This window comes from Piliocolobus tephrosceles, unplaced genomic scaffold (assembly GCF_002776525.5).
Source record: "Piliocolobus tephrosceles isolate RC106 unplaced genomic scaffold, ASM277652v3 unscaffolded_30867, whole genome shotgun sequence".
Taxonomy (NCBI): domain Eukaryota; kingdom Metazoa; phylum Chordata; class Mammalia; order Primates; family Cercopithecidae; genus Piliocolobus; species Piliocolobus tephrosceles.
In genome coordinates this window covers 11024-26474 of record NW_022314162.1, presented here as the reverse complement: position 1 = coordinate 26474, position 15451 = coordinate 11024, and the positions used below count along the sequence as shown (strand labels likewise).

General features: G+C 56.5%; 1 pseudogene; it reads right to left on the bottom strand.

The window, feature by feature from the left end:
• Positions 1-1952: 1952 nt before the first annotated feature.
• On the bottom strand, positions 1953-15056 carry LOC111534506 (annotated as a pseudogene).
• Between the last annotated feature and the right edge of the window lie 395 nt (positions 15057-15451).

Here is a 15451-nt window from a genome sequence, read left to right as displayed (position 1 = left end):
GGGCCTGAGAAGGCCCCGAGTCACCGCCGCTGCTCATCCAATGCCCCCCCGCCCAGCCGAACAGTGGACTCTGTGCTGGGTGCATGGCTGAGCCTAATATCCTTGCTCCCAGTCTGAGGGACCTGGGACTGAACACTGACCACAAAGGTGGCCCGGGCTGTGGCAGAGGGAAGCCCAGGAGTCGGGGGGGGCCCAGGAGGCCCCTGACTCAGCCGGGGGTGGGAAGCAAGGGCATCCTGAAGGGGTGGGGGCATCCTAACGAAACAGGAAGGAGCCAGCCAAAGCATGTCTCTGCGTGTGCCTGTGCGTGTGGCTGTGTGCACGCCTGTGTGCCCGTACGTGCGTGTGCATTTCCATATGCTTGTAGTGTGTGCAGCAGCTAGTGAGTGGCAGGCTGAGCCAGGACACACCTAATCCACCCTATTCCCGGGCTCACTCTCACGTGTAGACTAAAGGGGACCTCATTTTAGAGGCAATCAGCAAGGATGCCCATTTACCCTGCCTCTCCGCCAGCCTTCCAGGCCACATCCAGCCCAGCTTTCTCTCCCAATCCTCTGGGTCCTCGGTCCAGAGCCGCCTATACAAGGAGGAGGGTGTGGCCTGGGAAAGACAGCCGCCCCTGGGGAATTCTGAGGGGCCCTCCCTGTGGGAAGCTGGCCTGGGCTGACAGCACCGTCACGATGAGGCCTAGAGGGCTGTGCACGAGAAGGAGGTGAAGGCGGCCTCTACCCCTCGACCCCAACCATGGACTTTGGCCTCTCAGGTACTACTTGGCCCTTTCCTTCCTCCTGGGCAGGCGGAGTGGGCAGCAGGCTTGACCGAGAGAGAGAAAGGCCCACTTCTGGGTGGCCCGTCCCCTGGGTCCCAGGCGAGCCCCTGAGCGGTGAGCAGCGTCCCTCTGGGCCTGAAACCTGGCACCTCCCTGTCTGGCTGGGACTCGGGAGGCCACAGGGACCGCTTCTGACCACCAGGTGTCGCCAGCACTGGGCAGGGTCCTCCTGGGCAGCCCCGGGCCTGTGGTGAGGGATAAAGGGCGGGGTCTTAGGGCTGCCCCAGCTCCTCATGTTCTAAAGCCAAGATCTCAGTCCCTGGACTGGAGCGCCCTGGCCCCTCAGCCCATAAGAAGTAGTGATGCAGTGCCAGTGAGATGCTGAGGCGGGGGGCAAGTGCCTGCTGGGCAGAGGGGTGGAGACACCCCAGGTCTGAGTCTGCCAGTCCCAGCTCTCCACCCCTGCAGGGCTGGGGGCAGAGACAGCACAGCACCTCCCCTGGAGACAGACCCGACCCAGCAAGATCTCAGCCTGGCTGGCTGGGGCTCTGCCCCGCTGCACCTGCTATGAGCTGGGGTTCCCCAGTCTGTGAACCCGATGATGTGAAGATTCAAGGTGTCTCGGGACTCCAGGAAGGAGTTGCTCAGTGCAGGCTGGCACCCTGGGCAGGCTTCGTAGAGGAGGCACTGGGATTTGGGTTGGATCTTGCAATGTGGATTTAATGTGAGGATGATGCTGTACTCCACGATGTCCTTCTCCCAACCCTGTTTTCTTTGTTAAATGCAACTTGACACTTGACTGTCAAGACTCAGTTGGGTGTCACCTCCTCCAGGAGGGCCCCCTTGACTACACTCCCCCTTCCTTACCCAGAAGCCACCATTGCCTGCTTATATGTCAGCCTCCCAGGCTGAGACTGAGTTATTGAGGGTAGGGCCTGGCCAGCTTGAGAGCTGGGTTGTATCTGCTAACCTTGCTGGTTCCTCCAGCCACGTGCAGAGCTCCAGAGAGGCCACTGGGCCATTCCTAAGGAAGGCTGGAACCCAGGCCCCTGGGGTCTGGGTGGAGATCCCACTCCAAGGGGGCTGGAAACACCCCGAGCCCTGCCCCTCCCCACCGACCTTCAGGTCGTAGACGATGATGTCACCGAGCACCAGGTACACCTTCATGTAGTGGAGGGTTTCCTCATCGAACTCCAGCGGCGAGTTGCAGAGCTACAGGGCCTTGAGGTAGAAGTGCTCTGCCAGCTTGCCATGCCCCAGCAGGTGGTGCAGGGCGGCCAGCCGGTAGTAGGCCACACGCTCGTTCAGCCGGTCCCCTGGGGTGTAGGCCAAAGGGGCAGGTGTGAGGACGTGGCTCCCTGGGGCAGTCTGGGCACAGGCCCCTCAGGAGCAGGTATGCAGACCCCGGGCAGCACCTGGCTTGCCTCCAGGCACCTGCGGTCACCTGGGCAGCTCTGGCCAGTCCCTTCCGGGTTCTTAGACTCACTTTCCCATCTGTAAAGCAGAACTAATAAGGCCTGCCCCTGTCTACTGTGAGGCTTTGGCAAAGTCGGACTGGGATGGCCCAGCTCTGCCTACACCTAGCCACCTGCCTTTGTTCACTGGTTTTAACCAGGGGAGCCCAAAACCCATGCAGTCCAGGTGCTCCCGGGCACCCCGGCTCCATGCAGCCCACAGACGTGACATCCGACGACTCCTGGGTGTGTCACGATCAGAGCCCCTTACCTTGGGGAGTCACTGCATGCCTGAGCTCCAGGTCCCCCCACAGATGCACAAACCCAGCTAGGCTGTCTCTGATGTCCTCCCCTTTTCAGGGTGAGTGCCGTGGAGCCTGCATTCCCACACAGCTGCACACCTACTCTGTACTGGGCCCCAGAGCACAAGGCGATGGGGCATGCGGCCTGCCCAGGGTTCCCTGTCTCTGGAGGAGGACAGACAATCCTGGCATAGCACCAGGGGATGCCCGGCCTTAAGGGGCAGGCTGCTGGAAGGGGAACTGGGATTTCATCAGCCAGAGAGCCGTGTGGTTGATGAGGGTGGGAAGCGCACAAGACAAAGGGAATGTGCCACTCAGCCTGGCACATCTGAAAGGCAGAGGGCACACTGGGTGGCCCTTGTGGTCAGCAGCGGGAAGAGACAGAGGAAGCAGAGCTCAGCACTGCGTGAGAGACCTCCGGATGTGCCGCACGGCTGGACGGGGAAGCCAGCTGGGCAGATGTGCCTGCCCGGACAGGAGACCAGGAAAATCCAGCAGCTGTTTCAGCTCCTGCCCTACAGACCTGGAGGCTGGGCTCTGGCAAAGTGTGGATCCTGGCAGGGCGGGGACTCAGGGGACTTACCCAGAGTGATGCTGAGTGCTAGGGCCATGTGGGTAACCTCCAAGCCCTCCTGGGGCTCCTCCAGCATGGCCAGCAGTGCCACCAGCTTGTTGCACAGCTGCAGCTCTGCCTCTGCCTTGCGGTTGCCCATAGTCACTGCCAGGGGCAGGGCCCGGTCCTACCACACAGGCAGGTGGGGTCAGGCTTCCCGCAGCACCCGCCGTGCCCAGCGCCTTCCTCAGAGCTCAAACATGTGCTTGGAGCATCCCACGCCCCAGTGACCCCTGCACCTCCACAGAGCTCTGTGCTCTGGGATAACGCACGGTTCGGACACCCAAGTTGGGGGTTGAAGAGTCACCTGAGGCCCATCTAGCTACACCCGGCAGCCTCAGACCAGCCTCTCCCACCTGGGCACTGGGAGGGGGGAGGGGGGTTCTGACTAGGGGGAGCTAACACTCCTCTCTGCTCTAAAAACACATTTATCTGTGCCCAGGGCTGAGCCACACCGTGAGCTCAGAGGAAGCGTCCCCGCTTCAGGGTGCATGCAGATCTGGGCCCTGGGCCTCCCACTGACATGCTGTGTGTCCTTTGACATGTCCCTGTGCTTCTCTGAGCCTCAGCTTCCTCATCTGGATGATGGGGACAGGACTTCCCACTCATGGTTGCTTGAGATCATCAGGTGCAAGGGTAGAGCCACTGTCATGTCCAGACCCGAGCGTTTGTCCTGGGCAGGGGCACAGTGAATATCATTCCTGGTGAGACCACTGGGAAATGAAGCATGTGCATGGGTGGCCTTGCCTCCAGGTGGGAGGCCTCTGCCCTGCCACACCTGTGCCTCAGCCCTCCAGGTGCCCCCCTGAGGTCCACCCACATCAGCTCACAGGCCAGCTCACCTGGTAGAAGGACACGGATTTCTCCCGCTCCCAGGCCCAATTGAAGAAAATGTCTCCAGCTGCCTCAAACAGCTCCACCCCAGGTTGGGGTCGCCTGTGGACAGGTCCACATTCTGTGCCACGTGAAAGGAGCAGAAGTTCCCTCAAGACCCACACGTGGCGAGGTGACCACATCCACCTTCACCAGCCTCCTTCCTCTCACACCCTGCAGGTACACCTGAGCATTTTCCAGACCTGTGCATTAGGGCTGCCCCACCACTGGCATGAGGACAATGAACTGATGCACTTGAGTGCCAGGAGGTAGACTAAGCAGCTGCAGCCCAGGAGTGAAGGGGTGGCCTGCCCCTCCACACCTGTGGGTGCTTCTCGTTAGGTGAAACGAGAGACTTAAGAAAGACACAGAGACAAAATATAAAGAAAAGCGGGGCCCAGGGGACCAGTGCTGTACTTACAGAGGACCCACACTGGCACCAGCCTCTCTGTTCCCTTAGCATTTATTGATAATTATCTTTACCATCAAAAAGATAAGGGAGTGGCTAGAAAATAGGATCATTGTAAGGAGGAAATCAGCAGTAAGACATATGAACAAAAATCCCTGTAACAGGAATAAGTTTAAAGGAAAATGCTGTGCCTTGAGATGCATATGCGAACATCTCCATAAACCTTTTAGCGATATTGCTCCAGCAAGCCCCACCTTATTCCTAAAGGTGGTTTTCTCCTTACTCAGTAAACAAAGCACACAATGGGTTTTACCCGGAGATGTACCATTGCCCAGGGAGGGGCAGGAGACAAATGTTTTTCTCTTGCTTCAGATTTAAGAGAATGGTGATGACCTTTAACCACAAGCAGCCTTTGGGCACTTGTTTAACAAATCACATTCTACACAGCCCAAAATCCTTTTAACCTTGAGTCACCACACCACATGTCTCTTGCAAGGATGAAGTTGAGGGTAGGGTCACAGATTAACAGCATCTCAAATACAGAACTAAATGGAGTCTCTTATGTCTACTTCCTTCTATATAGACACTAACAGGCTGATCTCTCTTTTCCCTACACAGGAGCCCGACACCTGTGAACCCTACCACCAGGGCTAGCCCTAGCCCGCCCCCCCTGCACTCAAACAGTCTCCGTGGCCCCCAGATTGCTGGCAGCCCATCCCTGCCACAGCTCAGGGCCACACATCAACAGTGTTTGTGGGTGGGCCTGGTCCCCTCTTGGCCATGAGCTCTTGATCCTTCTCCTCAGCTCAAGGAGGTATACAGCAGGCGCTCAATAATGAAAGCTTCACCAGGCTCGTGGGCTTCACAATTTTTTCTAGATCACACTGTGTTTGGGAAAGCCTCTGAAAACAGCCGCTATGATAGATTGATTTTGTAAGGAGATGTGCCACGTGTCGCTTGGAGCACGTTCTTCTGTGTGTTAACTGAGTGGTCACATTCTTTGAGCATGAGCTGTATACCAGCAGGTGCTAGGCACTGTGAGGGGCCAGGCCTCTGCCCTCAGGGAGAAGATGCTGGCCACTGGGGGAGGATATGAGGGAACCAGGTGGAGGGAGGGAAAAGGCACACAACAGGCACTCAGCAGTGGCTTAGGAATGAGTGGATGGATGGATGAATGGATGAGCAGATGTGTAGACACATGGATGGATGGATGGGTGTGTGGATAAATGAATGCTTGGATGGATGGATGGACGGATGGGTGGTTGGTTGGAATGATGTGTGTATGTATGTATGGGTGGGTAGATAATGTATGTACATATGGATGGATAGATGGTGGATAGACCAATGTAAACAAATGGACAGATAGATGAATGGATAAATGGATTAATAGCTAGATTGGTGGGTGGATGGATGAATGATGGATGGATGGACGAATAGGTGAGTGGATAGATGGGTGAAAGGATGGATGATGGAAGGATGAATGGACTGATGGATAGATGGATATAAGTGGGTGGATGGAGAGATGGAAGGATTGGATGATGGATGGATAAATGGCTAGATGGATGAATGATGGATGGATGGATGATGGATAGAAGGATGAATAGGTGAATGGATGGTTGGAAAAATGGATGGGTGATGGACAGATGGATGGATAGAGGATGGAAGGATGGATGGATATATGGATGGATGATGAAAGGATGGATGGAAGAATGGATGGAGGGATGGATGAACAGATGGATGGATGGACGGGTGAATGGATGGATCATGGATGGATGGAAGATGGTTGGATGGATAGAAGAATGAACAGCTGAATGGATGGATAATGGAAAGATGGATGGATGGATGGATGGACAAACAGGTGAATGGATGGATGAAGAGGTGACCAGATGAATGAATGATGGATGGATGGATGAAATGATGGATAGAAGGATGAACAGTTGGATGGATGGACGGACAGGTAAATGGATGGATGATAAAAGGATGGATGGAAGGACCCACAGGTGTATGGGAAGATGATGGAAGAATGGATGAATGGATAATGGATGGATGGATGGAAGGATGAACAGGTAAACAGATGATGGAAAGATGCATGGATGGATGGACAGAGAGTGAACAGCACAGAGGCCCACCTGCCTCCCTTGCCACTCACCTGGATGTACAGGTCCACCAGCTGGCTCTGCCGCAGGATGTAGTAGATCTTCTCTGCTTGCGGCCAGGCACGCACCTCCTCTTTCTTCTGGAGGTGAATGAGAATCCCCAGACATTGTATGGTGTAGTCCAGAGTGGATCTGTAGGTCCTGGAATCGGACACAGGTGTCAGAACAAGGGCTCTCATCCTCCTGGAACCAGCCTCCTCCTCCCGTGGGTCTGGTGACAGATGAATCTGGAATGTGGGGACTGGGAACGGCCCTCTTGTGTGTGCAGTGTTCTGCCCTTCCCAGGCTGCTGGGAGGGCCAGGGTGAACACACACGGCATGGAAAAGATGAAGGACATCCTTCTGAGGGAATCGAGCATCATGCTGCCCTGTGGCAGGAGGAGTGTGCCAGCCCATCTCCCCTGCCTCCCAGACATGGCCTGTGTCTTCTCCAGACGCACCAGGAGCCGTTAGTGTTCAGAGGCTATCTAGGTCGATGGTTCTCAAGGTGTGCAGGCATCACAGTCACTCGGAGGCCTGTCTGTATAGCTTGCTGGCCCTGCCCCCAGAACTTCCGGCTCCACAGGCCTGGGGCAGGCCCCAGAACTCCCACTTGCCACAAGCTCCTAGGTGATGTAGATGCTGCTCTGCTGGTCCAGGGACTACACTTTGAGAAGCATGGCTCCAGCACACTGGCCCATTTTCCTTCTGTGAACCTGAGGCCAAGACTGGAGCCAGTCTCCCAGGTCCCCATGGAATCTGGCTCCTTCCCTGCTCTCTCAGTAAGTCCGACACTCGAGGGGCTGTGACTGCAGCAATGTCACCAGGCCCTGTGGGTGGGGTGGCCAGGGCCATGGTTACTCCACCAGATCAGGATGCTCAGGGGAAGCCAAGTGGGCCACATATGGGATGTGAGACCTTGAAACCCTGCCCCAGGGAAGCAGGTGACACAATTGGCTCTCTTCTGTGGGAGAGAAGCCACAGGTGGCTGCTATGGTCACATTCAAGGGGACAGATGAAGGCCAGGAGTGAAGACTCGGGGCAGGCAGAGGTCAGATGACAAAAGCCACCATAGTAGGAAGAACAGCCCAGAGTGCACGTACTGCCTCTGCTGGGGTTGAGATGACCTTTGACCAACAAAGGGGGCCCAAGCCGGGACTCACGAGCCAGCAGCAGCCCTGGGACGACCCCAGGCCCACCAGCTCAAAGCATCTGATGCCAAGGAACCAAATGATCCAAAGGGAAGGGGCTGATGGAGCTCTGGGCCAGCTTCCCTGTGCCCCCCTCCCTGCCCTGCCCCCTCAACCCCCTTGCCCCCCTCCACACCCCCACCACTGCAAAGCCAGCCCTCACCGCTCGGTGCCCAGGAACAGGTAGAGCTGACTGATGTTCTCCAGGAACTGCCCCCTCCAGCACCTTGTCGGTCACCTTGCGGGCCAGAGAGAGCTGGAACTCATGGTACATGACACACTGGGCCTCGCTGGGCATGACGCTGTAGAAGTAGCACAGCCACTGGACGGCCCGCAGCTGGCCTGGGCAGAAGACAAAATGGAAGACGTTAGCCTCCCTCCCAGCATCGAAGCGAGGCTGGCTGGGCTCGGAGGCCCCTGCGCTGTGCTTGTCTCTTTCACACCTCTGTGAACCTGGGCCCCATAGGCGGAAAGCCTGAGCTCAGACAGGCCATGTACCTGTACAAGGGCAGACAACAACCACACCGTGACATGGGCACAGCTTGGTGCAGATGCTCATGGTAGAGGCCGGCCTTATTTACAACTCCCAGGGCCGAGGTCCTGACCAGGCTCGGCCGCTGCACCAGGCCATCTATTCCTGCTTCACAAAGTCCCTCCGGCTAGGACCAGGGCCACCTTCAGCCTGAGCTGATGAGGCCAGGGGCACAAGTAGCCCCTGTCGCAGATGGAACCCTGAGAGAGCAAAGCCAAGCGTCATATCTGCCACACATGGCATCATGTTGGGGGAATGGGGTTCAAAGCCAGCCCCTGGTGTTCTCACACATGCTTCTCTCATGCAACCAGGCTCCAAAACCATAGGCTCACTGGCCTCTCCCAAAGCCACGGTGCTGGGAACAGTGGAAAGCTGATTTTCTAGTGTCAGAAACATTCCGAAGATTAACACCGGACACCAGGTATGCCGAATGGACATCTGTCACACATGCCCCGCAATGACACCTGAATACACAGTCCCCTCGAGCGCCTATGGGACATTCCCCATGTCAGACCACGTGCCAGGCCACAAAACGAGCCTCAGTGAATGGAGAAGGACTGAGACCAAAGCAGAGGTGTTCTTCAGCTGTACTGGCACGAAACTGAAAGTCAACTGTGAAGAAAATGTGGGAAATACAAAAATATGTGGAAATGACACACTCCTAAACAACCAGTGAGTCAAAGAAGAGACCATCAGGGAAACCGAAAACTAATTTGAGAAGAGTGCAAACAAATGCACAGCCCGGGGCCAGCACAGTGGGAGGCCGAGGCGGGAGGATCACTTGAGTCCAGGAGTTTGAGATCAGCCTGGGAAAAATGGTGAAACCTCGTCTCTATAAAAAAAATACAAAAATTAGCCGGGTGTGGTGGTGCACATCTGTAATCCCAGCTACTCGGGAAGCTGAGGCATGAGAATGGCTTGAACCTGGGTAGAAGTTGCAGTGAGCCAAGATTGCACCACTGCACCCCAGCCTGGGCAATGGAGCAAACCCTAAAAAAAAAAAAAAAAAATAGCACAGCGTATCAAAAACTCCAAGATGCAGCTAAGGCAGTGCTGAAAGGGAAATTTATCACTGTAAATGTCTACATTCAAAGAAAGAAGAAAAATCTCAAATCAAAAACCTCACCTTCCACCTTGAGAAACTAGAAAATGAACTAAACCCAAAGTGAATAAAAGGAGGAAAATAATAAACGTGAGAGTGGAAATGGGAAGTAAAAATACAGAGAATGGAAAAACAAAAGAGATAGTCAACAGAACCAAAAGTGGGTTTTTTGAAAATATAACAAAATTGACAAGTCTTTCACCAGACTGACCAAGAAAAGAAAGATGGGACATAAATAACTCAAATCAGAGACTGAGCACCATGGCTCACGCCTGTCATCCCAGCGCTTTGTGAGGCCGAGGTGGAAGGATCGCTGAGGCCAGCATTCAAGACCAGCCTGGGGGAACATGATGAGACCCCACCTCTAATAAAAATAAATAAATAAACAATGACAAACCCAAGTTTCTAAAATCAGAAATGAAAGAGGAAACATTATTGCCGACCTGACAGAAATAAAAGGATTCCATGAAAACACTACGAACAATTGTACACCAACAAATCAGACCACCTAGACACAACAGCCAAACTCCTAGAAGGACACGAACTACCGAAAGTGACTCAAAAATGACCCCAAGTAAGCATGTGGGGTATCAACCCCACCCTCGGTCTCCTCGACCGTTCAGCGCAGGGTGGGGAGACAGGGACGCATGATCTCTATTCCCTGGCCTGCATTTCCAAGTCTGAATCCCCCAGCACCCCGGGGAGGGCCTCGTAGGAGGAGGTGCCACAGGCGATTGTGCCAGGAGCCACCGGAGGCTGCAGTGGGGGCTGGGGCGCTGGGCTCCTGGAGGGTCTCCTTCCAGTCAGAGAATGCCCCTGGGGAAGAAGCCTGGGTATGAACCCCCACCCCTCCTTGGGCAGATGTGTGGGGCCGGGTCCCCTTCACACGGTCCTTTCCAAAATCTCATCCCTCCTAGGGCCAGGGGTGGGTGCCAGGCCTGTGCTGGGAAATGGGCAGATTCGGCCACAGCCCCTGGGGCTCTGGTCCAGGCCACAGCAGGCACCTCTGAGTGGTCTCACTGTGCCATGACAAAGCGCTGCAAGGCAGAGGGGACTCAACAGTATCCCTTGTCTCAGCCATTTCCCTGGACTCAACTTCCTCATCTATTCTCTGCGGCCGAGATTTCGGACAGCCCTGCCCCCCTACTGTCCGTTTACTGCTCAGTGTGCAGTGACTGCTCGACAGCACTCCATGGCTCCCCAGTGCTCTTGGGGCAAAGGCCAAGCCACAGCCTGAGGCCCCAGGCCCTGCTTAGCTCTCCAGAAGAGCTTCTCACCATCCAGCACCCAACCCACCCCCTCCCAACTCTGCACCTCCCTGTATGAGCCCTGCTCACTCACCCCTACTCACACCCCACTCATCCCCGCTCACACCCCTGCTCACTCACCCCCACTTGCTCACCCCTGGGCCTTCACACAGGCTACACTGCCAGCCCCTCCCCCACCACCAGCCCCTCATCCACACCTATTACTTGACTAAATCCTCTCAACCCTCTGGTCCCAGACTAAAGAGGCTTCCCTAACCCGGGGCCAAGTGCTGCCCTGCCATCACGCCCCTCACCCTCTTGTGGCTTCTCTGGCCTGAAGCTCACGTTCCCACGCTCAGCACCTGCTTCCCAAGGACCCCACAAGCTCCATTTGTGGGTGGGGCCTGGCACACTCTGCACAAGCTGCTTTTGCATGAACTGCTCTGTGGCTTTGGGCAATCACTTGCCCCGTGTCCTCTGTGAAGTGGGATGACAGGTGCGCAGGGCTGCCGAGATACCAAGCAGATAACACGGGCACAAGAACTGGCGTTCAGGGCCTGGCTCATGGAGGGGCCCCAAGTCCCAGCTTAGCAGAGCCTGCCTTGATCCCAGGGTTATGGCCAGGGATTCCCAGCACGCAGGACTTTCCGTGCTCAAGGCAGGATGGTCCCTGAGCAAACCGGAAAGAGCTGGCTGCCCCAGTAGGGCACAGAGGGCCTGGCCCTGCACGGGAACCGCCTGTCTCCAGGGCGCTTGCCAACATCTGCTGCTGGCCATGACTCAGCACTTTCGATGGTGGAAAAACCACCACTTGTTTCCGAATCACAAACCGCAGGTGCGCCCTGACCCGAGTGGCCCCAGAAGGCGCACAGGAGGAACTAGGGCACACACTCTCCACGTGGTCCATCTCCACGGCCACCAGAAGGCCCACTCGTAGTAGCCCTTGCCCTGCTGGGCCGGGCCCTGGCGGGTGCAGAGGTGACCCAGATGCAGGAGTACATGGGTGAAGTCCCAGCCACACTCCAAACAGGGAAGCCTCGAGAACAGACGCGCGGCCTCCAGGAGGTAGTGCTGGGCCAGCCTGCTGGCACCCGCGTGCAGGCACAGGGTCCCGAAGTTGGCCAGCACCACTGCCTGGTTCCTCCGCTGGCCCAGGTCCCAAACCACCCATAGGGCGCAGTAGTAGCCCCCGGCCGCCTGCCTCGTCCAGCCCGTCCTCTTCAGAGCCACGGCCACCATGTTGGCAATCACACCTTCCTGGTGCTCGCTAGCCACCACTGCATCCTGGACAGACTGCAGGACGTTCAAGGCCACCAGGCTCTGCCCATGAAGCACGTGTAGCCAGGCCAGGGCCACCAGGGGGTCCACGATGGCACAGACTCTGGCAACAGCATTGGCTTCCACCGCCTGCGTCATGAAGGTGATGGCTGGGCCGTGGTAGCCATGGTGGCTGTACGGCTGGGCCAGGCTGGTGTGGAGAAGGCCACGCAGAGCCTGGCCTGTGCCTGGGGTTAGGGAGGCCAGCGCTCGCCTGAGGTAGTGGGAAGTCTGGGTGGGGAGGCTGTGGGGCTGGGGGGCGTTCTGGAGCACCAGGTTTACACTCCTCAGTGAGCCGGCCAGCGAGTCCTATGTCCTCATTGAGGCCACCTTGACACAACTCAGCACCAGGTGGGGCAGGCACTTGCGGCTGTAGATGTCAGCCAGGAGCAGGGAGCAGTTTGAGAGCCACGCAGTGTCTGGGGCTCCCGAGTCCCTGTGCAAAAGCAACAGCCACTCTAGGAAGGATGGGGCCTCCTCGGGCTGTTTGAGGTGCACGTGGTGCCTGGCCAGCAGGAAGCAGGCCTGGGCCTCCGCCTGCAGGCTCTGGCCACCCACCGCCCACTGCAGCGCCAGCTGCAGGAGCTCCCCGTCCGCCTCGGTGCTGCAGATGTGGCCGGGCGTCCCCAGGAGCAGGGCCATGGCTTTGGGAACCACCTGTGTACAGTTCTCCCGGTTCTGCTTCCAGTAAATGCTGGTCAGGTTGGCGTACACAGCCACCACCTGGAACAGGTCCCCGAAGCTGCCATCCAGGGTCCCCAGTGTTTCCTCAAAGTACACCCAGGCCTGGGACAGCTTGAGCCTCCTGCAGCACAGCTGCCCCAGGAGGAAGCAGAGCCTGGCCAGGACCAGGAGGAGGCCAGCTTTCCTGGCCGCCCCTCGAGCCTGTGCCAGGTGCCCAGTCAGCTCCTCCTTGTCGCTAAAGCTGCAGAACATGCCACTCAGCCATGGCAGCGCCACGTTGTACAGGCCACAGAAGCTGGCCTTGTATTCGGAGGTGTTCAGGAACAGCAGCTGTGAGATCAGGGCCTCTGGATCCTCCCAGTCTTCTTCAGCTTCCAATCAGAAGGAGGGCTCCTCGGGGTCCTGCAAGCTCACGTTGCTGGATGCCGCACAGAGACCCCAGGACGCTGGCTCCTGGGGGCAACCTGGGCAGGTCTTGCATTGTTCCAGAACATTTCTCACCTTCGGAAGGGTCTCCTGTGGCTCCAGGCCCAGGCAAGGTGGAGGTATTTCTGCAAGTCACAAAAACACCTAGACAGATTAGAGTCCAACGGTGAGTCCTTGGTCCACTGGGGGCAGGGTCCCCACATCCCGGCCCTCTGTGTCCCTGGTGCAGCTTGCCATGAGCCCTTGAGAATTATGTGCAATGCAAACCCGGGCCTGGAGCACGTAGGAACTCCGGCACTATGGGGACAGAGAGAACACGCAGGCCCGTGGCCCAACTCTCCTACGAAATCACCCTCCTGTCCTGCTTTGTCACCCACCTGACAGCATGGTTTGAGGAGACTATGTCAGCTCAGCGATCCCTCAGAGATGCCTTTCCCTTTAGAAAGAATCAAAGCCTTCTAACTGGACCCATGTGTATGCAGCACTACAACTACAAATGTAACTTCTGTCAGCATATTGGGCCCCCGGTGGGGTACAGGAATCCATGAAATCCTCAACAGCCAATCAGAGCTATTGATCAGCTCAAAAGCTGCTATGCAAAATTGGTAAAGCCACCGACGGCACAGGACAGGGGTGTTGTACCCAGGTACCAAGCTCCGTGCAGGGAAATGGACCATCCCTGCAGGAAGGATGGGAAAGCTTCCAGGCCTCTGAGGCCACCTTCACCTTGGATGGTCTGAAAACCTGAAGCCCACAGTTCCTAAAGGGTTAACAAAGGCCAGACTGCTCAAGCAGCCCACTGGCGCCTGCTGGCTTTGGTGGATTCCTACCCAACGCCCCCTCCCAGAGGTGAGCAAACGAGCGCATTTCCTGTTGGAAAACCTGGGATGAAAAGAGGCATTACAGGGAAGGAAAAAACTAGATTTAAACAGACTCTCTTTTTCAAGCTCACATGTAAAAACTATTTTCAATACAAACTGTCTCCTTATTCATCTGTAAAGCCTTGGAATTAAAAAATTAATAAATATGATTTAGAGGCAAATGTCTGACTTGACTACACTAGATTAGCTAAGAAATCTCCCCCACCTGGCAGAGGCACACAGCGCCTCCCAGCCACCACCCTGGCCTCTGCGGCAGCTGGAGAGCCACGTGCCTTTGCTCCAGGGACTTTGGCAGAGGGTAGAACCACCCCCTCCCCGAGGCTAAACCTACTACAGCCTTCCCTTCCCCACTGGCTTCCCAGGCCTCCTCTGGGACCTTGTGCTGCATCCCAAATGTACTGGGATGGATCCCGTTCCCAGGGAACTTTCAAGGGCCCTTGGTGCTTCCCCATCACCAGGCTGTCCACATGCGGACCCTGTGTGAGGGGAAGAGACAGAGCCCCAGAGCGGAGATGGGAGGGCCTCCCTGAATCAGCCCCTCAGGAAGGAGCAGACCCTTCAGGGACCTCAGTTGAGGCCCCTGCAACCTAAGGCTCTGAATTCTGCTACCCGCTGAGGGCAGTGTGGCCTCCCATCTCTGAGGCAGAGCACAGGGCGAGCTGCAGCTTCTCCAGGTCATGAGAAAGGAACCCACAGGTCCATGGGGGCCCCAGCAGTGGAAAGGATGTCCCATCTCGGTCGGGGACCAGGCGGGGGCCAGCATGTTCATTGGAAGAAGTGTGGGACCCCACAGCCTCCACTGTCAGAGTAGACGAGAGGTTCAGGCCCACCTCAGTCAACGTCCCCCAAGCCCCCAGCCCGCACCACAGAGGGGTGACAGCCACATCCAATGCCCACCGTACTCAGCTCTGTCACCTCCCCCGGCGTTACCCCAAGGCGCAGCTCATAACCAGAGGAAGCCTGAGCCACCGGCAAAACCCACCTTGTTCCTGCAGCTGCTCAGTCTCAGCTTCCTCTACTGAGTCTGGCAAGGGAGAAAAGAGAAGCAATGAACACCCCCAGCCAGCACCTCTGGTCCCATGCCAGGTTGAGCTGAGTGTCGGTGTTGCAGGGTGAGAGCATTGCAGGGTGCAGGGGTTGAATGTCATATCATCCTCTTCCCTCCTGGATCATGGGAACAACATCACTGGGGGGTGTACACTTTCTGCGATATTGGGAGTAATATCGTCTTCTGTGCCTTGGAATATTGAGGACAATATCACGGGGGGAGCGTGTACATCTTCTGCAATATTGGAATAATATTATCCCCTCTCCCCCTGCATACTAGGAAAGATATCAGAGTGGGTGTTCACCTCCTGCGATATGGGGATTAATACCATCTTCTCCCCTTCCGGATATCAGGAAGAGTATCACACGGGGGTGTACGGTGTCTGCGATACTGGGAGTAATATCAACCTCTCAGCCTTGGAATATTAAGAAGAATATCACAGGGTGGATGTACACCCCCTGCCATATTG